This window comes from Myodes glareolus, chromosome 17 (genome assembly GCF_982192425.1).
Source record: "Myodes glareolus chromosome 17, mMyoGla1.1, whole genome shotgun sequence".
Lineage (NCBI taxonomy): Eukaryota > Metazoa > Chordata > Mammalia > Rodentia > Cricetidae > Myodes > Myodes glareolus.
In genome coordinates this window covers 62386421-62409586 of record NC_142042.1, presented here as the reverse complement: position 1 = coordinate 62409586, position 23166 = coordinate 62386421, and the positions used below count along the sequence as shown (strand labels likewise).

The following is a 23166-nucleotide window of genomic DNA, read 5'->3' as shown; positions in this document are numbered from 1 at the left end:
TCAGGACAAGTGAAGACAGGAATGAAGCAGAGGCCACGGAGGAGTGCTGACTGCTGGCGGCTCAGTCTGCTTTCTTAGGCCACCCAGGACCACTAGGGGCTGAAGGGGGTGACACCGCCCACAGTGGGCCCCCCACATCAATCATCCATCAACAGTGCTGCTCCGATCACCTGTAGAAGCTTTTTCTCCCTTAGGGTTCCTCTTCCCAGACAACTCTAGCTTGTGTCAGGTTGACAAACAAACCAGCCAGGACAGAAGTCCAGCGCACAGAGCACTCTGCAATGTGGATTCTTCTGTGCTCACAGTCAGAGCTATATGCTGCATTTCAGATGCGGACTTGAGTCACAGACAGGCTTTCGTAAACTGTCCAAAGGCAATGGTAGCTAAGTGAATAGTGATGCCCAATTTTCAAACCCAGTTGTTTTGGCTCTGGGGTACATCGTAACTATTCTGTGAAGATCCATAGGGTGGATTCAAGACTCAGAAGAGGCTGGCCTTGTAGAACCCCGGTTATGGCAAATCTTCCGAGGAGTGCCTGCAACAGAACACAGGGCCTGAACCAACGATCCTTCTATGAGGATGGTGATGAGGTCAGGCCCTCAGATGGAGGAGGGGAGGCTGGAGTGGAGCCTCCTATTACTACATTTATGACAGCCTGGTTCGTGCTCCGTGACTCAGGAGCCTACTGGCTTACAGGCTGGTAACTGCCATGGGCAGTTTTCTTGGTCAAGTCAGCACAAACTAGAGTCATCGGGGAAGAGGGAGCCTCACCTGAGGAAATGCCTTCATCATATGGGCCTGTGGGCCTTTTCTTCGCAATGACTGATGTGGAAAGGCCCAGATCACTGCGGGCAGTTCCGCCCTTGGGCAAGTGATCCTGGGAGGAATAGGTTAGCCGAATGTGAGTCTGGAGAGCAGCATTCCCCCATGGGCTCTGCTTGAGTTCCTCTCTCCACACTCTGGCCCTGCTTGAGCTCTGGCCTTGGCTTTCCTCAGTGATGGACCACGTTCTGACTTGAACCTTCCCAAGTTGCTTCTGGCCATGGTGTTTATCACAGCAATAGAAAGCAGACTAGACCAGCACTCCAAAAAGACTGGCTTCGTATCAGTGCCTCAGTGGGACAGCTGCCTGGCTTTGTGAGCTCTTTAAGCCATTGGATTACCAGGTAGAAAGGGGAACAGATGCTAAATTCAGGGACTTAAGATTTTGAGGAAATAGTGTTGCCATTACATAACGGGGTCAGAGCGGAGGGCGGATACTGTGCAGGGCAACGCTCAGGGCACCTTGGACCACTGTGTCCAGTAGTTAAAGTTAACAGAAGCCACAGCCGCAGAAACAAACAGCTACAAGTGTAGATCCTCCAGGATCCTCCATAGGAAAGAGCCTGGGCCAACTGGATCTGGCTGTGTAGCAGAGGTGAGGTGGTAACCCCGGCTCAAAGCCGAACGCTCATGCGTGCTGGCTGCGTGCCTCTCATCGCGATTCCCACATCTGCTCTGTGGGGAAGACAGTAACGCAAACCTGACATAGTAATTGTGAGAATGAAATGGTGCCCGTAAAGGCCTTAGGACAGGGCCCAGCATGTAACAAACACTATAAATGTGGGTGATTAACAAAGTGAAGGAGTAAGACACAAAAAGGCAGCCATAAATACCATCTTAGCCTCGGGACCACGTGTAAAACTGAGACCAGCGCATACAAAATTCTGTGCAGAGATGCTTATGAGTTTTATTTGGAATAGGAAAAAACTGGAAAGGAAACAAACAAAGAAGCCCTTGAAGCTAATGAATGGTTAAACAAGCTGTAGCAATCCACATCACCATACATTTACTACTCAGCAGCAAACAGAACTCTTGATGCTCACAACAACCTGAGGGAGTCTACAGGAAACCAAGCCCAGTGACAAAAGCCAATTGTCAAAGGTTACACAGTGCATGACCATGTACAGAACATTCCTGAATTGACAGCCTCGTAGGGATAAGCTAACTGGTTGGTGCCAGGAGTTAAGAGGATGTGGTGGAGGGGAGAACAGGAGCCTGGCACCTGGGGACCTCGGTGGTGACGGAAATGTTCGGTATCAATATCTGCGTCCTGGCCGTAGTATTGTACTAGAACTCTGCGGGTGTTGCTACTAAGGAAGCGTATAAAGGGGACCCTGCTGCTATCTTGTTTCTCACAACTATAGTTATAACAATGAACAAAGTTTAATTAAAATATGGTACCCAGGTGTGGTGGCACACGCCTGCAATCCTGGCACCTGGAAGTCAGAGGCAAGCAGATCTCTGGGAGTTTGAGGCTGGCCTGTTCTACATAGTGAGTTCCAGGCCAGCCAGGGCTGCATAGTGAGACCCCCCATATCGGGGTCGGGGGGAGTATAGCTGAGTAGTAAAGTCAATTATGAGTACTTGGTTCAATACTCAGTACTCTGACCCCTTCAGCATGGGTGGGGTACAAGTGGAGGGTGTAGCTCAGGTGATAGACTCCTTGGCTGGCAGGTCCAGAGTCCTGGCTTTGATCCTCAGCACTACCCAAACAGTATGGTGGTGCATGCTTGTGACCTCAGAACTCTGGAGGTAGAGGCAGGGGGACCTGTAGTGTTGTGTCTCACTTTCGTTGCAGGACATAGAGAAACCAAGTTGGAACCGGCCTGGAAATTTCTTTCCTAGTGGCTAACTTTTGTAGTCAAAAGGTGCCATGCAAGTCCCTCCTGGGGGAGAAGACTCATCGGTGGACACGTCCAGTGGTGAATGTCATAGCTGCAGTACCAAGCTGTCTGTCAAGATGTGCCCACAGGCACTATAGTGATGTGGCTGGTCTGGGGTTAACCAGCCGCTCTTTGATTGGATTTGAGGCCTGCTCCACAGGGGTGAATTCATGCTGGGTACTTTAAACCTGATTAAAAACCCTTATCTGGAGAACTCATAGGTGTGTGTGTTTTAAGATGTTTTCTAATCTGTATTTGTGATTTCTTTTATTTTAACATAGGCTTAAGTATTTACTTCTCATAATCATTTTATTCCTCAGTATTGTATGTTTTTCTGAATAGTATTCCATATTTCACTGTCTTTTTTTTTTTTTGAGACATAGTCTCTCTATTATGTAACTCTGACTGTCCTAGACCAGGTTGGCTGGAATTCACAAAGACTAATTTTCCTTTGCCTCCCTGGTGCTAGAATTAAAGGTGGGTGCCACCACGCTAGCTATTCCATTAGTTTTAATGTACGCATGACATCTTTTAGGATTTTTCCTTGTGAGCAGTCATATTAACTATGCATATTTTGGGGACTCCTCATCTTGAACCCCAAGTTTTGTGTATGCTAAGCATGTGTTCTACTAATTAAAATGATTTTTTTAAATATTTATTTGTTTATTTTGTATACAACATTCTGTATATATTCTGTCTACATGAGGTCTACAGACCTCATTACAGATGGTTGTGAGCCACCATGTGGTTGTTGGGAATTGAACTCAGGACCTTTGGAAGAGCAGGCAATGCTCTTAACCACTGAGCCATCTCTCCAGCCCCTTAAAGTGATTTTTTAAGCTTATTTTTATTTTGTGTGTATGGGTATTTTGCCCATATGAATGTTTATGTAACCCTTGTGTCCTTGGTGCTCAAGGGGGCAGTAACGAGTCTTTTTCTGTCCCACCAGCCATCTCCCAAATAAAGACAGAGACTTCTTATTAATTATGAAAGCTAGGCTTTTATCTTAGGCTTGTACCCAACTAGCTCTTATAATTCAAAGTAACCCATTCGTATTAATCTACATTCCATCACATGGCATTACTTCTCTTCCGTCTTCCGCCTTCTGTTTCCTTTCCTTGTCTCCGTGGCCTCTTTCACGGGCCTGCGATCATCTCCTCCTTCCTCCCTCTCTCTGCCCTGAATTCTTGCCTATACCTCCTGCCTAGCTATTCCTTGGCTCAACATTTTATTACACCCATCACAAGAGTACACCTTCCCTGGGTGTACAAACACCCCAGCAGAGGGCACCAGATCACAGCTCCTGAGCTGGAGTCACACATGACTGTCATCACCACGTGGGTGTTGGGAACCAAACCCAAGTCCCCTGCAAGAAGACTGCTCTAAGCCAAGGGGCCGCCTCTCCAGCCCCCCCAGTGCACTACTCTTTAAATAATCGGCTCATAAATGGTTATTAAATATTATTACAGTTTACTTCTGCTTCCGCTGAAATAATTATATAATCTGTTCCCTTCCCCTTCCTCTCTCCCTCCCTTCCCTCCCTCTCCCCTTTGTTTTTCTTTTCCTTTTTTTTTTTTTTTTTTTGACAGCTTGTAGGAACTTTATTTTCCTCCCACCCTTTTCCCCTTTGCTCAGGTGTCTGCAGAGGAGCTTGGGACCACTCAGTGGTGGCTCCAACCCACTCGGTGGCCTGCTCTGTGGGAGCTGCTGACCAATCCTCAGTGGCTGGCTGGGCACTCCAGTCTTCAGTAGGGAACTGCTGGGTGGGTACCGAGGGCACCTGCACACCTCAGACCAGTCAGCCACCTCTGGCTGAGCAGCAGTGAACTTGGGAGCCCTGAAATTCCTCCTTAGTCACAGCCTTCTCAGCAGCAGCCTGTTCTTCCTTCTCAATCTCCTCTGGGTCTCTGTAGAAGTAAAGATCAGGCATAACCTCCCATGGGTGAGCACGGGAGATAGTGCCACGCATGAAGAGTACTTCCCAGGCCAGCATCCACCACGTCAGACCCACTGAGTGAGCTCCCTTGTTGTTGTACGGGATGACGATGTCCACGTAGCGCAAAGGTGCGTCTGTGTTACACGGGGCAATGGTGGGCAGGTTCACGTAAGACGCCTCTGTGAGGGGCTGGTGGTCAGACCCGGGATCGTCACCACTAGAAGCCGTGGCTCCCTGAAGGCTGCCTGGATCTGGTTAGTGAAGGTCCCTGGGGTGAAATGGCCAGCGATCATCGGAGTGGCTCCAGTGGCGGCAGCGAACTTCAGCACTGCTCGCTGCCCAGTGTTCCTGGAGGAGGTGACGCTGACATCAGCAGGGTTCTCAATGGCAACAATAGCCCGAACTGCAAGCCGCAGCTTCTCCCAGGTCCTCTTCAGATTGATGATGTAGATGCCGTCGCTTTTCCTTTTGTAGATGAACTGCTCCACATGAAAGTCGAGGTTGGTGCCTCCTAAGTAGGTTCCTGCAGCGTGGAATTTGAGGACATCCTCCTCCTTCCTCTGCAGGGCATCAAGGGCTCCGGATATTGTGTTAAGTTTCCCTTTAAGTTACACCGGGAATCAAGAACAAACCGTATGGACCCGTCCTGGGGCAGTGTGGAAAGCCCTTTTGGTTTTTCAAGACAAGGTTTCTCTGTGTAGCCCCAGCTGTCCTGGAACTCTGTAGACCAGACTGGCCTTAAACACAGTGATCCACCTGCCTCTGCGTCCTGAGTGCTGGATTACAGGTGCGGGCAACCACTGCCAGCAATCTCTCTCTAAACTTATTTACTTATTCTTCTTTCATATATTACATTCTGTCTACAGTTTTCCCTCCTCCTCTCCTCCCAGTCCCTTCCCCCATCTTCCCCTCTCCCCCAGATCCACTCCTCCTCTGTTTCCTTTCAGAAAAGAGCAGGCTCCCAGGGATATCGACCAAGCATGGCACAACGAGTTCCAATAGAACTAGGCACAGACCCTCACACCAAGGCTGGATTAAAATGCTGACTAGAAAGCCTGTATTGGTGGAGCAGTGGCCCTTAACTAAAGAAAAATTACAGGTGCTTGAGCAACTGGTCTAAAATAGGTAGATGCTAAGCACAGTGAGGAAAATACTAACCTTGGAATTCTCCTGTATTTGTAATAAAAAAAAGATCTGAAAATAGAGAATGTTGGCTGATTTGAGAGCTATTAATAAGATAATTCAACCTATGGGATCTTTGTGGCCTGGAATTCCTTTACCTTCTTTATTACCTAAAGATTGGCCTAGTGTAGTTTCTGATTTGCAGGGTTGCTGTTTACTGTTCCTTTACAAGAACAAGATAGAGAAAAATGTGCTTTTACAGTTTCTGCTGTAAACAATGCCCAGCCAGGGAGATATCACTGGAATGTCCTCCCACAAGAAAAAGTTAGGTAGCCCAACCTTATGCCAATATTTTGTAAATCAACACTGGAATTGATATGTAAATAATTTCTTCAATATATTGTATATCATGATGTGGATGATACTTTATTGGTTGCTTCTGATACGGACACCTTAGAAAAAAATACTTAATGTGGTACAGAAAATTCTACCCTGTTGGGCATTGCAAATTTCTCCTGAAAAAATACAAACAGGAGATTCTCTTAGTTATTTAGGATTTTAAATTGAATAAACAGAGAATTCGGCCACAAAAGGTACAGATTAGAAGAGATCAGTTGTGAAAAGGGCACCTATTTCTGGGGCAGAGAGAAGCAAATGGATGTGCCATACTGAGAAAAGGTACCAAGCCGCATGGCAAAGCATAGTTAAGACATATGGGCATGTTTAAAAGTAGGAGTTAGCTAGTAACAAGTATGTGCTATTGACTAATGATTTTTAATTCATATTAAGTCTCCGTGTTTGCTATTTGAGAACTGGCAGGCAGGAAAGAAACATCTGCCTACACCACATGGTAACTCATAACCGTTTGTGGCCTCAGTTCCAGGGGACCCAACTTGCACACAGGCAAAATATCCATAAACTCCCTCTGTCTCCTATGAAGGGACAATAACAATGAGTTATTCTCATGATTAGGGAAAAACAAAAGACATTTCCCAAAAAGGGACCTTTAATACTGAGTTATTCCTGCTCTGAGGGAAAAAATAAAAATCATTGAAATCAAAGTTAAGCAAACAGACTACAAAATTCCAAGCTCTGGGTTTACTGTGCTTGTTCAGGCTGCAGCAGCGAGGTCCACCTGGTGATTCTTTGTGATTCAGGTGCCGCTCTGTGCAGGTGGTCTCTGCAAGGGCTGACAGGCGTAGGACCCAACCATGATAAGCTTGACAGGAACAGAGCACCTAAAGGAAGTTCTTTCGACCATTATCATCTGCCGGTGTAGGACCCAGTCAGGACAAGCTCGAGAGAGGCCTGAGTCTCAGTAGTTCACCTGAGGCAATACCTGGTTCCAAGAAAGATTGAGACCACCCAGACACCACCCAGGAACAGACCATCCAAAGGAAATTCCTAACGTTCCAACCATTGTAGATAGGATCACCTGTCAGCACACATTCACCAGGATACCCCTAGACAAATGTCAGCCAATCAGGGGTCCTGAACCTTAGAAATTCATCACTGTAATGGCCTGCTCTGTTCCTTTAAGAGGCAAGCCACACCCACTCCCTTCTCCCCACCCCCACCCCTCCACCAGGCAAGCTGATCTTCAGCTTCCAGCCTGAGTCCCTTCCCTTTTCCGTCTCTCCCCTGCCTTGCTACATTCTTCCCACTTCTCCCCTTACCCCTCTCCCTGTCTCTCTCTCTCTATTTCTCTCTGCTCTTCCCCCTTCTCCCCTCCCCTTCCCTTCCATAACCCACTAAATAAATATCCAGCTTCACTCTGCATGGCGTGCCTATCCATGTCTCTGTCTCTCGCTTACCACATGGCTCCCTGCCTTTGGAAACCTGCTGCATGGTCTGTGGCATGCCCATCTGTCTGACTCTCCTCATGGGACTCGCTGCCCCTCATGGCCCACTTGGGAACTGCGCCATCCCTGCCTGGGACCGGCTGCTTGGGGACCTGCAGCATTTTACTTAATCCATTATGGACTTGTTAAAAAGCCCCCCATCTCCCCAAAGCTACAAGAATTATTCATTGTTGATCTCACCAGACCAACAGCTCCATTATTTCCAAGGGAAATAACTGGGCTGACCAAGCAGCTAGAACAGCAGCCTTCCAGAGCCCAACCTACCTCAATCACCTCAGGGGGTTCATACAGTACAGCTCACATTCTCGCAGACACCCCCTGACACCCAGCAAATTCTGTCCTACCTACATCAGCTCTTTCATCCTAATAGCAAAGCTCTATTTCGTTTTGTCAAAGCTCACCTCCAACCCACCCCTGAGGACTTAGAGTTCTTAAAAGCTATCACTGCCTCTTGTAAAATCTGTCAAAAGTCAGATCCCAAGACCAAATATCGTAGCTTCCCTTTTCCCACTCACCAGGCCAGAGGCTCCCCTCCAGGAACTGACTGGCAGCTTGATTTTACTCATATGCCCACAGTCAGATGAGTTAAATATCTCCTGGTTTTGGTGGACACCATGTCTGGGTGGATTGAAGCGTTTTCCACCACTAACAAGAGGGTCCAGACAGTTTCCCATGTTTTTCTCTGAGAAATTTATCCCCCAGTTTGGAATCCAACCTTTCTTCTGTCAGATAATGGCCCAGAGTTTACCTCCCAGATTTCTCAAACTTTGTCCAAGGCTCTTAACATTCCCTGGCATTTTCATATCCCATACCACCCTCAGTCTTCAGGAAAGGCAGAAAGAAATAACTGTTCCTTAAATGTTCTTATTAAGATGTCACAGGAGCTTCACCTCGACTGGGTAAAACTCTTGCCTCTGGCCCTTCTCAGGCTTAGGGCTCTCCCCAAAGGTCGCCTTTTCATCTCACCCTTTGAACTCATGTATGGGTGGCCGGTTTTAACCCCCGGCCTCTTACCCAAAACCTCTCCCCTTCCCGATCATCTGCTTACTCTGCTGTTACCCATCTCCGCTCCCTATTATGGGATTTTACCGACTATTCATTACCTCAACCATGTGCTAATTTATGCCCACTGCCGGTTAAAATAGGAGATCAGAAACTATTCCCTCCCCCAGAACAATGCCCCTCACCCCTTTCCCCTAATGGCAGGGCCTCTTTAAAGTAATTCTTGTAACTCCCACAGCTACCAAGCTCAAGGGACTTCCTCATTGGATTCACCTGTCCCACCTTAAACCTTTTACTCGTCCAGCCCACGATACTCCCTCAGTGACTCAAACAAGGCCTTGCTCCCTTAAGTTCCAGGGGGCACCAAGATCAGCCACTCTTTCTCCAGTTCCAGAAAAATAAAAGTCTCATCACCATACTCAACTCTCCTGTTCCAAAAAACTCCATATCCTCTTCCTCTTCCTCTTCTCCTATCTGCTTTACCAACTTTTCTGTATCTCCAACATCATTCCAGTTAACCACTCAGCTGTTATCACAAGGACCATCATTAAACATAGAGCTGAAGGTACAGGGACTGTCAAAAGCCCAGGTGGTAAGAAACAATAAAGAGTTTGGATAAATGCACAGCCCCAAACTCCAAAAACTCACAAAACAGACTTTAACATAACAGGTTTATCACCGACTGCAGCAGTGTCTCCTGGATGTTAAGGTAATACCATGATGTTAAGAACAAGTGCCTTAAGATTTGCTTCAAGTAAAACATTAAGGGATCTAATAATTCCCCCTTTTCAATAATCCCCTCTTCTTTTTTTTTCCTTTTTCTCTTTTAATATTTATTTATTTATTTATTTATTTATTTATTTATTATGTATACAATCTTCGTCTGCGTGTATGTCTGCAGGCCAGAAGAGGGCACCAGACCCCATTAGAGATGGTTGTGAGCCACCATGTGGTTGCCGGGAATTGAACTCAGGACCTTTGGAAGAGCAGGCAATGCTCTTAACCACTGAGCCATCTCTCCGGCCCCCAACCCACCCCTTCTTTTCCTCCCTCCTCCCCACTGTCTTCTATTCCAACACTATACCATCATAATTATAAGCTTTTAATATGTCTAAAATTTATTTCTTTTCAAACATTTTCTTCATAAGCTCCAGGGAGCTAATTGGACCGACCTAAACGGACCAGACTCACCCAGAATAAGTATCATTTAATTCTTCCCTTATCATTCCTGGTCTCGGGAACCCCTAGGAAATTCCCTCCTCCACCCTCCAAAAAAAAACCCTCTATCTTCCATCTTGGGACTCTCCTCCCTTAATCACCAGAATTTAAAATTTTTCCATACATAATTTTCTGCCTTTCTGTGAGGTCCAAGCTGCCAGCCAGCCAGTTCCACAGAGCCTGGAAAAAACACAACAGTGATCAGCCACCCCAGGATGTCAAGCATCTCAACTCTCTGATGTCCACAAAATCAGCAGGAAGCAGTCACAAGAGATGATGCCCCATTCTCACTCATTAAAGACCCCAAACTCCCCAAATTTTTATAATAAACATAAGGGTGGACTGTAATGATTTCAGCCACGTAAGGCTTATACTTCCGTGTTCTAGGGGTCATGCAGGTACAGACAAACCCACAGGTAGAAGCCCCCAGGAATGTTAAAGGGCCCCATGTGATCCACGTATGACTCAGCTAAGCCCTTGGACACATGCATGGTTGCATCATCCACGTATGACTCAACTAAGCCCTTGTGCACATGCGTGAGCCCTGTCATCTGCGTATGATGTAGCCACGTCTACCCCCTGTGAGCATGCACTAGGTGTGTGCCATCTTCCTCTCTCTCTCTGCACACTGACTTCCCAGGCCTGTGCACGCTCCCTCTAATAAACTCCTAAGTGGGTTTGTTGCGTGTTCTGTGTTTCCTTCTCATTCACACCAGTTAATTTCACTCACCCCCACCTTTACTACTATAAAAAGCCAACTCTAACTAAGCTCAGGGCTCTCCATTTATTCTAATACATTAGACACATGGAAAGATTGAGTTTGCAAACTTGTATAAAATAAAGGCTCTTTGCTTTTACATCCAGGACTCAGTCTCCATACTGGTTTTGGGGGAACTTCACAGATCTGGGCATAACACAGGCAGAGAGAGACCTGAGTTTTAGCTATTATAAATCTCTTATATCAGAAAGAGACTTTTCTTTTTTTCCCTCTATTTCTAATGGGAATAGGTTTTTCTCTTTCCTTATTTTTCTTTTACTGGGCCTTTTCATATTTAGACTGTAATTAAATATTTCCCCCTTTTTACCAGAAAAATCCTTTTTTCTTGATTAAACATTTCTCCCTTTTCCATCAAGAAATTTCCTTTTCTTTCCTTTCCATCCCTCTTCTCTATTGGGAAGATTTCCTTTTTTATTTCCTTTCTTTCCCTTCTCTCTACTGAGAAGTTTCTTTTTCCTTTTTTGTTCTTTCTTGTGTTCTTAAGCGCGCAGTTAGCCCTGCAGCCCTCTCAGACCTACCTGAGAAGGAGTGGTCTCCTCTGCTGATGACACTTTCCAGCCGGCACGTGCTCCCTTTTGCTCCCCTGTTCTACCTCAGATGGAGCTCTAAGTGACTCCTCACTCAGCAGCGGATCCAGACACTTGAAATTAAATTGCATAAAGACCAGATTTTTAATCATATGGGCTCTCCTTTCTGATGAGCTCTACTCAAAGCTCTCAGCACTTGCTTCCACGCCGTCAGTTTTAACTGAACATGAGGAGCTGCCTGAAACCAATGCCAATGTCGTTTAATTAACATCAAACGCTCTGTAGCTGCTTCTCCTTCCCTTTCACTCCGTTTCCTTTTAACAGCATTTTAATAACTGCACATATTGCTGTCCCTGAGGTGGGAAGTGTCCCATGACCCTGCCAATCCTGGAGTCCTCTTACCCCGAGAGTGCACTTCTCCAGCTCCACAACATTGGCACGCCAAATGTTGTAGAGGGGCTGTGGAGTCACACAGGTCCACAGAAGACACAGGGTACCTCAAGGATGGATCTAGCTTTTTCAACTCCAGTGGGACTCCGCCTCTCCCAGGCTGAGACACTCTCCTTTAGCCCAGGACTTTTTATTGTTACCAAATTTATACCTTTAGCAAGTTTATTTCCATATCCTAAAACATCTTCTTCTCTAAGTCTCTCAAAGGGACAATGCCAAATGCAAATTCTCGATTAAGGAATATCATGGTTTGCCATATTTTTCTCAACTAAGTTTTGCATAGGCTTTGTGCCTTTGGGAAACTCTCAGACTTGACTTACATATTTCAGACAGAAGGTGTTGAAAACAAAGGGCAGGTTAAGGCTAGGCACCAACACTCCAAAACCAAGCCAGCTGCAGCTCTGCGGGGTTCTTCCCTTCTGTCCATGCTGAAAGTTATGTAGCCTCACAGCAAACACAGCCTCTTCTCTTTCTTTCTTTCTGTTTTACAATCTTGTGTAATTAAGCCAAGACACATTTTAAAGCCAATAAGGTTACTACTGCCAGCAAGAGTAACACTTGCCAAAACAGGAAATCTATTAAAGTACCTGGATGGTGGTGGCACCCCATTAATCCCAGCACTCAGGAGGCAGAGATAGGCAGAGCTCTGTGAATTAGAGGCCAGCCTGGTCTACAGAGCTAGCTGCAGGACAGCCAGGGCTGTCAGACAGAGAAACCCTGTCTTAAAAATAAAAAAGAAAGAAAGAAAAGGAAAAGAAACAGAAATCTATTAAAGTGATTCAAAAGGTTGAGTGAGTCTGTTGTATCCACAAGGCTTTCCATAACAGAGTTTTTTCAATGCCCATTATGTTCTCTGAAGTTAATTGGTTCTGCCAGAAGCAGACATGTCTCACTATCATGAAAAGTCTTAGGCTATTAAACATTTAATACCACATTCTATAGGTCTTTGAAGTGTTTGAAGACCATCTATCTATCTTAATGTTTCTGTCTATGACCTTGAAAACATACCTGATATGACTATGTTTTACTATTATAGATGACTATTAATTTGTATTTTTTAATTATATATTACATTTTTAAATTGATGTGCCCAGTCCATGGGAACCCCAAAAGACCACCATAGAGACCAACTAACCAAAATGCAAAAGCAAGGTTTATTGTGTGCACAATACAAGCCAGCAGGGACCTTGTCAAAGCAACTGTTGCAGCAGCAGCAAGAGCAGGTACCCTGCCCTTCTAGAGGACATTATTTAAAGGCAAAACCCAGAAAAGTTACATTAGCAAAGTGTGGGGTGATGGGTTCAATCCTGATTGGCTTGTGTCTAGGGACTTTTCTGAGATTTTATTTTTGAACCTTGACTGTTGCTTGTCAAGTTTTCTTATCGGCTGAGCTTCGGGTGGGGACGTTCTGTGGTTATCTGTATGTACCAGATGACTGCTCTGCTAATTTTGCCCCTAGCCATTTTCTGAGGACTGGAATGTTTTATGGGAAATAGCTTACACATGACACAGGATGGAGGTGGAGGACAAAATGGAGGAACTTCGGTTCTTCAAAAGGAGCTGCATAAACATAGTACCCCAAACAAGGGTAGAAATATACATGCAGTATAACAGAATTAACTTTAAATTTATATCAACATACAAAAATCTATACCAATATAAAATATTTAAGATAGGTTGTTGCTTTTTTGATTTAAAAGTAAATTTAATAATCTACCTTTGCATCCTATCATTTCTAAATCTCTCTTTCCCTTTTCAGAATGAGATCCCAGAATCTAATCTCCTTTGTTCAGCCTTTTCCCTGACCATTACCTATAATAATTGTAAGCAACTTCCCTTAAATGATAATGAACATCCATAACCCATCTTTTGGGAATGTGGCTGTTGTTATCTACGCCACCTCTGCTGATTAAGGACACTGGTGATATTTAGGGAAACCTTGAGAAAATCAGGATAATGGTTAAATCTTGGCTAGAGTAGTCTGTGAGATTAGATCGTGTCAGCCAGTAGCCTTGAAGCTGTTCTGAATGTTAGATCACCTGGACCATCCATTTTTATTGGTGTCTGATCTCTTGTTCTGAAAATACATAAACTTTTAAAGGTAACATCTGTAGTAACACAAGTATACACTATGCATTGTACACAAGTCGGCCAAGGGTAATATTTTGTTTTGTTTGAGCAGGTAAAATATACATTATGTGCCTAGGAGCTTTTTAGCTTTATTTCTTTATGTCTATAACCAGGATTTCCAGAGGTCTTCCTTGATCAAACCTGTTCATCTTTAACCTTCAACAAATCCACAGCCTCAAATTTCATGTGGAAATAAAAGCATAATCTCTTCTCCAAAGTAACATTATTTTGACTTCCATTTTGAAGTCAAGACATTTTTAAGATATATATGTTGGTGTAATACAGCAGCATTTATAACCCAATGTCTCTTAGCAACTATTGCTCCTTCTTCAGCAGTAAAAAAAATTCAAAGATAAGCCAAGCGGTGATGGCGCACACCTTTAATCCCAGCACTCGGGAGGCATAGGCAGGCAGTTCTCTGTGAGTTCGAGGCCAGCCTTGTCTACAAGAGCTAGTTCCAGGACAGGCACCAAATCTACAGAGAAACCTTGTCTTGAAAAAAAAAATATATAGGATCCAGATTCTCTGTGTGTTTTCCATCTTTTTTTAATACAGAAATCAGTATCAACTTCTTTTTTAAAAAATATTTATTTATTTATTTATTATGTATACAATATTCTGTCTGCGTGTATGCCTGCAGGCCAGAAGAAGGCACCAGACCCCATTATGAGATGGTTGTGAGCCACCATGTGGTTGCTGGGAATTGAACTCAGGACCTTTGGAAGAACAGGCAATGCTCTTAACTTCTGAGCCATCGCTACAGCTCTGTTTTCCATCTTTATGTGGATTCTTATTTTACATCACTTTACTCCCTTTTTAAGAACTTTATTATTCTAAAACTACATATTTCTTTTTTATATCTGATTATATCCTTTATCTTTTCTCTCCCACGCCTTTGTACATTTATAAACACACTGTAACCAATTTAGAGGGCTTTTTTCCATCCGAATCTGTCTTTCCGGCATATCTAACTTTTTCTGACTGCATGAGCCTTTAAACTGCTGAGGGGCGTGATTAGGACCTCTGCTCTGCTTTGGCAGCTGGCTCCACCCCACTTGATTGTCTGAGAGCTTAGCCTCATGGTGGGGGTACGAGCTGGTAAAGGCCCCAACTCTGGGGACTTTTGGGGTCCACCAAGTAGTGTGCCTCCCACAGCTCACAAACCTCACTGAAGTGTTCAGTAGCAGGGTTTCCTGTAAGAGCTATGTCCATTTTTTGCCACTAGCACTGAGCCAAGAAGCCGCCTCTTAAAGGATCCACACCTATTCGCTACTAGCAAACAAACGGAGCCTATCCAAGAAGCCGAATTTGATAGATTCTGGTTTTGTGTGCTGAGTCTTTTTGTTTGTTTGTTTGTTTGTTTGCTTGTTTGCTTGTTTGTTTGTTTTTGGTCTTTTTGGTTTTTTTGTTTGTTTGTTTTTTGTTTTGAGACAGGGTTTATCTGTGTAACAGCCCTGGCTGTCCTGGAACCCTCTTTGTAGACCAGGTTGACCTTGAACTGACAGAGATCCACCTGCCTCTTCCTCCCAGCACCACCACTGCCCAGGAAATCATTTTTTTTTAAAAAAAGCTTTGTTAGGGGGCTGGAATGCTGGCTCAGAGGTTAAGAGCACTGACTGTTCTTCTAGAGGTCCTGAGTTAAATTCCCAGCAACAACATGGTGGTTCACAAGCATCTATAATGAGATCTGGTGCCCTCTTCTGGCCAAAGGCACACATGCAGACAGAACAATGTATACATAAAAAATATAAATAAATCTTAAAAAAAAAAAGTTTTGTTAGGTCTTATGTGGAAATTCCAGTCCCACTGGGATACCATATGTAAATGGATATTTCTTTTCTACCCACCAGTTCCCAAATAACCAACACAGAGACTTAGTATGAATTATAAATGCTTTGTCAATACCTCAGGCTTGTTACCACCTACCTTTGACATTTAAATTAACCCATATTTCTTATGTATGCTTTGCCATGTGGTTTGGTACCTTTTCTCAGTGTGGCAAGCCCATCTTGCTTCTCTTTGCATCTCCTCAGACACCTCAGACTCTGCCCCTCTTCCCCCAGGATTCTCAGCTTGGCTGTTCTGGCTAAACGTATTCTGTTCAACTATTGGCCAGTCAGCTTCTTTATTAAATCAATCAGGGTGACATATATTCACACATTGTAAAGGAATATTCCTCAATGCTGCAAGAGCAACAAGTACTTTTAACGGCCGAGCCATCTCTCTAGCCCCAGGCACACATACCCTTGACAGGAATCTTCTCATCTCTAATCTCAACTTTGATTTGTTTGATTCAGGAGGCATTAGGGGGATATATGTTATCAAATCAGGTAGGTACCTGGGTCTGAAAAAGCTGTCATGGTTGGGTGTGGAGTTTCTCCCAACCCTTCCAAAGCCTGTTCTGAGGTTCAAGAACATTTGAAGGTGTGATGTTGGCAGAACACAGGGTCAGAATTAATGGATACATAGTTTGTTTTCCTCTGGGCACTGACTCTGGCTTCTTAGCAGGGGAGGGACTCAGAAGGGGACAGGTGGCCCCATGGTTATGGGAGAACTGTGTCCTCCTGTGCCCACTCCTCAGAGTGCTAAAGTGGTTCTGTGAGTGGCAGTAAAACCCTGCGGAAAATGGAATATTTTAACTCTGCCTGTTTCCTGAAGGTCATTGCTCCTATTGAGAAAGCTTGGGGCAGGACTGGAGAGATGGCTCAGTGTTTAAGAGCTCTGGCTGCTCCTCCAGGAGACGAGGGTTTGCTTCTCAGCACACATGTGACAACTAACAACTGTCTGTAACTGCAACCCAGGGGATGCAACACACTCTTCTGGCTTTGCTGTGCTTGGGCACACACATGGTGACAGACATACAGTAGGCAAAGACACATAGTATTTAAAAAGAAAGAAAGCTTGGAGTGGGGGAGTGGGCTGCAGAGATGGCCCAGAGGTTAAGAGCACTCCCTGCTCTTCCAGAGAACCAGAGTTTGGTTGTCTGCACCCCTGTCAGGCAGCTCACAGTTGCCTGTAACTGCAGCTCCAGGGGATCACACACCCTCTTCTGGCCTCTCTGGGCATCCACACACATGACATACGCACACACAGATACACACACACACACACACACACACACACACACGATAAGAGTAAATCTTTTTTTAAAGAAAAGAATTTGGAGAGCCAGCAAGCCAAGAACATGGCATCCCGTTGTCTACAAAGACCATTTTAGCTCAGGTCTCAAGTTCTTCTAACCTCAGGTAAGTAGAGGGATGGGAAGAGCTGGTGGCTGGAGACTGAGGTGGTTCAGAATGGGCGTTGTGAGCCCAGCAGCTGGTCCACAAGGTCACCATGCATGGGGGGGAGAGATTAAACAAACCCAAGGCAAACAAACCCATGTTGAACCACCATCCATAAGGACATTCACTAAATGCCCAAGTGTCTGCGGGCAGAGTTGAGCAGGATATGACTGTGGGAAGAGTCTTGGTGGTCAGTCTCACAGTATCCAGAATTTACTGACCCAAGCTGAGACATCCAGGCTCATGAACTGAATAACTGATGGATTCTTGGACCTCCTATTGGTAGACAGCCATTGTTGGATTAGCTGGACCACAACCTGAAAGGCATTCTAACCAATCCCCTTCATACACACACACATACATGTTTATATGCATGTATGCGTGTGTATTCTTTCTATAAGTTCTGTTCCTCTAGAGAACCCTGACTCACAAATATAAATTTTGGCACCAGAAGTGGTTCTAGAACAACAGAAATATAAGAATGAATCTTTTTTTTTATAAGATTTATTTATTTATTATGTACACTGTGTTCTACCTGCAGGCCAGAAGAGGGCACCATATCTCTTTACAGATGGTTGTGAGCCATCATACGTTTGCTGGGAATTGATCTCAGGACCTCTGGAAGAGCAGACAGTACTCTTAACTGCTGAGCCATCTCTCCCCCCAAGAATGAATCTTTTAAATATTTGGAATAGGATGCCCAATTTGTACCTACAGTTTCTGAAGCCCTCCAGTTACTGAAGCCTCTCCTAGAAGCTCAGAGAGTCCTGAAGGCCTATGGTGTGAATTGAATGCCTGTGGTGTGAATACTGAAAGCCTCTGCTGTGAACTGAATGCCTGTGGTGTGGACACCGAGTGCCTGTGGTGTGGACACTGAATGCCTGTGGTGTGAACATCCAATGCCTGTGGATCATTAAGGAAAACTTTATGACTATCTAATCTTCAACTCCATCAAAGATCCCAGAAGGGTGAAATGTTACCTAATGACAGGGACTTCTGGCTGCCTTGACAGTCACCCTAGGTTCTTCTGTGACATTGGAGAATCCATGTTTTGCCTGCAGGCCTAACATATCTGACAGACATTTTTGAGAAGCAGAGAATTCTGAAGGACTGTCATCCCTTGTCTGGGCAGTCTGGTAGTCATTCTCTTTTGCTTCCTGCTAATCTAGTTTGGACACTATACTGTCAGCAATTGAGACAAGGACATTTCTTTGCCCAAATGGCTAGCTTTTGACATAAAGAAAACAAAATACATAGAGTTTCTTCAATGCCCATTGTCTTCTCTGAAGTACATCAGTGCAGTCGGGAGCAGATGTGTCTCATTGTCAGGAAAAGGCTTAGGTTACTAAACATATTAAACGCCATATTCATCAGGTGTTTGAAGACCATCTATCTATCTGTTTAACCTAGAAAACATACCACAGATGACTGTAAGTTTGACCATTATAAATGATTATTAATCTGTATTTCTTTCTTTTCCTTTTTCTTTTCATTTTTTTTCTTTTTTGTTTGTTTTTTTGAGAAAGGGTTTCTCTGTGTAGCTTTGAAGCCTGTCCTGGAACTTGCTTTGTAGACCAAGCTGCCCTTGAACTCACAGAGATCCTCCTGCTTCTGTCTTCCAAGTGCTGAAATTAAAGGTGTGCACCACCACCACCCAGCTTAATCTATATTTCTTAATTATACGTTTTTAAATGACTTACATAGGCACAATATCCCAAAAAGTAGAAACATGCATATAGTATAGTAAAAATAACTTTAAATTTGTACCAATAAACCAGAATCAATACCAATGTAAAGTATTTTTGAGATTAATAGTTGTTTCTTGAATTAAAGTAGACTCAATAATATAACCTCATCATTTCTATATTATATACATTTTTTCTTCCAGAAAGAGATCTTTGAATTTAATTCCTTTGCTTAGCTTTTTTCTATGACCAATAACAATTTGTAACCAATACTCCTTAAAAGATAATAACCATCTATAATCAATATTTTGGAAATGTGGGTGTCATTCCCTAGAATACTTCCTGTTATCTGGGGGCACTATTATATTTGGGGGAACCTTGAGATAATTGGTGTAACAATTAAGTCTTGACTGGAGTAGTCTGTGAGTCTGGATCATCTCAGCCAGTAGTCTTGAAGCTGTTTTGGATGCAGAATGTAGAGAGACTGTAACCGCATCATTTTGAGATGCTGGATTACCTGGACCATCCATTTCCATTGGTGTCTGGTCCCCTTGTTCTGAAAATACATAAACTTGTAAAGGTAACATACATTACAAGTATGAAATGTGTGGTGTGCACAAATCAATTAAAGATGATTTTTTGTTTTATGTTTGATCAGGTAAAATATATGTCACATGCCTTGTAGTTCTTCTAGGTTTATTTCTTTGTGTTTGTAGTCAGGATTTTCAGGGATCTTCCTTGATAAAGTCTGATCATCTTAAACCTTGAATGAATCCATAGCCTTTAGTTCTCTGTGGGAATAAAAGCATAAACTCTCCCTCAAAACAACATATCTTCTGTTTTCCAATTCGAAGTCAAGATAATTTTTAAAATACATATATGTTGATTTGACCTGGCGGCTTTTATAACCCAACATCTCCTAGCAGCTATCGCTCCTTCATCAGCAGTCTAAAAATTTAAAGACAACCAATAACACACAGGATCCACACTCTGCATTTTCCATCATTTTTTAAGATTTATTTATTATATATACAGTGTTCTGCCTGCATGTCTGCCTACAGGCCAGAAAGGGGCACCAGATCTCATTACAGATGGTTGTGAGCCACCATGTGGGTGCTGGGAATTGAACTCATGACCTTCGGAAGAGCAGTCAGTGCTCTTAACCACTGAGCCGTCTCTCCAGCCCCTTGTATTTTCCATCTTGACACAACTTTTTTTTTTATCTTACACTATTCCCTACTAAAGGACTTTACTTTATTACTTGAAAACTATATTTTTTAAGCTATGACTGTATATACTCTTTCTCTTCTCTCTACCAAACCTATGTATATTTTTAAACACACTGTAACCCATTTAGAGGTCCCCTCCCCAACCCGGAATCTGTCTTTACTGAGCATCTGTACTGTTCTTTGATCACATGAGGCCAATCTTAAATTGTTGTGTCAGCTGCCACCTGTGCAGTTTAGCTTACTGAATAGCACCAGCACCATGGTGGATGTAGCAATGGGAGCCATGTTTACCGCCCGCTCCGGGAAGTGGCTGGATCCATGCTGCCACTGAGCAGTGCACCACCTGCTGCTCATAAACCCCAGCTGAGTGTTCAGGGCAGGGCCTCTTAAAAATTCTGTGCCTGCGTTTGCCACTATCACCAACCCAGCAAGCTGCCTCTTAAAGGAGCCATGCCTGTTTACTGCTAGCAAAAAGTCTACCCAAGAAAAGGCAGTGATCAAGAAACTGCATCTGATTCCGGGTTTTGTGTGTTTAGGATCTTTTTCTTAAACTTTCTTAGGTCTTTTGTGAAAAATTCCAGCCTCACACTGAAATGCCATATGTAGGCAGACTTTTCTTTCCTACCTTCCAGTACCCAAATAACCAACACAAAGTCTTAATATTAACTATAAATGCCCAGCCAATAGCTCAGGTAACCCATATTTTTTTTATCTATTCTTGACATGTGACTTGGTACCTTTGCTCAGTATGGCATGCCCATCTTGCTTCTCTCTGCATCTGCTCACAACTCTGACTCCACCCTTCTTCCTTAGCTTGGCTCTTCCACTTAACATTTTCCTGTCCAGCTATTGGCCACTCAGCTTCTTTATTAAACCAATCACAGTGACATATATTCACACAGTGGAAAAGAATATTCTAGGGCTGGAGAGATGGCTCAGTGGTTAAGAGCACTAACTGCTCTTCCAGAGGTCCTGAGTTCAATTCCCAGCAACCACATGGTGGCTCACAACCATCTATAATGAGATCTGATGAGATCTGATGCCCTCTTCTGGCAGAATGGTGTATACATAATAAATAAAGAATAAAGAACTGAAAAAAACAAAAAAACAAACCCTGATACAAAAAAACAAGACTGAAAACCAGCTGGGCAAACTCTGCACTCTGTATCCCCATGTCTGATGTCTAAACACTCTTCAGATCTCCATCTCCTTTCAACTTCGTTGAGTGCAACACACTCTCTCCTCCTCTCCACAACACTTCTGTTCAGGAACACTTCAGAAACTACAAGTTTCATGAGCTGGGTTGGTGCTTGTGGTCTTAGCTCAGTGTCAGGAGTTCAGGGCCAGCCTGAGCAACACAGCAAAATACACACACACACACCACCTTGGAAGAAAGATTGAAAGAGAAAGGAGGGGGAGGAAAAGAAAAGAGGGAAAGTTCCCACACTCCAGGACCCCAATACCCCCTTCTCAGTCACATCCGTCACTGGGCAACCTCAAACACATAATCATCATCTTTGCCTAAGGACACTGCATGTGCATCCTTTGCTCAGCCCTCCCATTCAAGCACCAGGTGCTACCTGGAAACGCTACGGAGGCTTCTAAAGCCCCATGACGAGAACAAAGCTCACTGTTTCTGGAACTACATCTTACAGGACAGCACCGCTAAACCGCATGCAGCAACCCAGAAGTCGTCTCTTCCTTGTCCCTTGCTCTTCTCCAGGGTGACAAGACCCATGGCCCAAAACCTCCCTGAAGGACCAGGAAGCCGGGTGCTTTCAGGCTATTCTATGACTAAGAAGTTAGATTTGTGCAAATCCATCCCATGAGCCCCGGATCCCATTCCTTCTCCACTCCATCACATACTTTGGCCTGCCGTATCTATAAAACAAGTCGAAGCTGGAAGTTTAATGCTCTTCCTCCTCTGCAGGTGCCTGCAGTCATGCTAGATGCCCTATGAGCCCAGTGTGTTAGCCTTACTCCCAGCATCCTGTACAGTACAGGGGTGCTTGGTTGAACCCCAGTCCTGACACATTACTTCATACCTTGCACTACAATTCTGTCTGCTAGTTTCTCTCTTTGTCTGCCTCTATCCCTCTAAAGCTATGCTAGCTCCTTGATATATAACTTGGGACTACCCTGCCCTGGCACTAGGATTCATATTTGGCCTTTTGTTTTCTTCAATTAGACTGAGACATTCTTTTTTTTTAATTAGGGCTTAAATTTTTTATTTATTTTATTTTATTCTGTTATTTATTGATCTTGTTGAGTAAAGTGTGTCAACCCAAGACACGGTGTTTGCTCTTCAAAGCTCTCCCTGAGGAAGGCTCGGGGTTATACTGGGACTCCAAACACCCAGTGTGGTCACCAGCTTGCTATCAAAGACTTTCTGTTCGCTTACACCGTGTCCAAGTCGTGTTCGATGGTAGCTATCTCACAACACTTTCACTGAGCCATCTCTCCAGTCAAACAGATTTTTTCTCAAAGATAGGATGTCATCGAGTGTAACATGAAGGGGACTGCTTGTTGGGGTTTCTGTCCCGCCCAGTACCCCACAACCGGCAAGCCCCAAAGAAAATCACACAGAAACTTCCATAAGTTATAAAACTGATTGGTCCATTAGCTCAGGCTACTTATTAGCTCTTATAACTTATGTTAGCCCATCTATGTCAGCCACAAGGCTCAGTACCTTTCTCAGCGTGGCAGCTCACATGTTGCTTCTTCAGTCGTCTGGGCAGGACTGCGAGGAATGGGCTTCCTCCGTCCCAGCATTCTCCTGTTCTACTTCCTATCTAGTTTACCCACCTATACTTCCTGCCTGGCCAATCAGCGTTTATTTAAAACGTGATTCACAGAATACAGACAATTCTCCCGCACCAGTCGAGTGTTGTAGCACGTCTTTAAACCTAGCACTTGGGAGGTCGAGGCAGGCAGATTTCAGTTCAAGGCCTATTTCAAAAAAAAAAAAAAAAAAAAAAAGGCAGGGTATCACTGTGTGGCCCTAGCTGGCCTGGAACACAAGTCACAGAACAGGCTGGCCTTGGACTTAGAGATCTACCTGACTCTGACTCCAATGTCACTACTCCCTGCTTAAATGTAGGGTTTTTTTTGTTTTTTTAAAATACTTATTTATTATGTATACAATATTCTGTCTGTGTGTATGCCTGAAGGTCAGAAGTGGGCACCAGACCTCATTACAGATGGTTGAGAGCCACCATGTGGTTGCTGGGAATTGAAC

General features: G+C 44.1%; 1 pseudogene; it reads right to left on the bottom strand.

Annotated features, from left to right (window-relative positions):
• Positions 1-473: 473 nt before the first annotated feature.
• LOC148119464 (small ribosomal subunit protein uS2-like) lies at positions 474-7689 on the bottom strand (annotated as a pseudogene).
• Between the last annotated feature and the right edge of the window lie 15477 nt (positions 7690-23166).